An 826-nucleotide genomic window follows, 5' to 3' on the forward strand; every position below is an offset into this window, starting at 1 on the left:
GCGCACAGCATTGTGGGTATTGTAGTTGTAAAACCTAAACTGGAAGTTGAACGCGTTCTTCTTCTTTTATCTAATTCATATCCGGAAGGCTAAACACGCGTACTGTGCAATGCTGCCCCTTCTGTTAAAATACGGAGCAGTCGAAAGGTAATTGCTGTAAAACAAACACAATAACGTCGGTATTTAATAAATCTATAAAATAAAATACTTTTTTTTTTTTTTTTTTTTTTTTACTAAAAAATAATTAAATACAAGTGGCAATTTTACTTTAAAATACTTAAAGCAGTATGGTTGTGAGTTTTTCTTTTGTTTTTTTGTTTGATTGTTGTTATTTATTTATTTTGTTTTTTGTTTTTGTTTTTTCTGCTTTATTTTCTTTTTTAATCGTTGTGAGTTGATGGCGGAGAAGATCAGAATTCATGTGACCAGATGGTCCATACATGTATTTCTGATATACTTTTTGGAAAGATTTTTTTTTCATAAGTAGGGATCGAAAACGTCAACACGCCACATTTGCTATGATTACCTTTAGTATTATTTTAATATCATTATTATTAATTGTTGTTTTAGTATTAGAAGTAGTAGAAGTTGTTTAATTTTTTTTCTTTTTGTTCTTGTGTTATTGTGTTTTTTTGATACAAAGTAGCCAACACTTTGCTGTTTTTCATCCCACATTGTTATTTCCTTTCCTATTCTGCATCTGTACAATACTCTATACTTTGTCTTAGGGCTGCAGCTATCAATTATTTTAGTGGTCTATTAATCGATGAACTAGTTTGTTCGATTAATCGAGTAATCGGATAAGGAACATAAAAAATTAAAATAT

This window comes from Corythoichthys intestinalis, chromosome 3 (genome assembly GCF_030265065.1).
Source record: "Corythoichthys intestinalis isolate RoL2023-P3 chromosome 3, ASM3026506v1, whole genome shotgun sequence".
Taxonomy (NCBI): Eukaryota; Metazoa; Chordata; class Actinopteri; order Syngnathiformes; family Syngnathidae; genus Corythoichthys; species Corythoichthys intestinalis.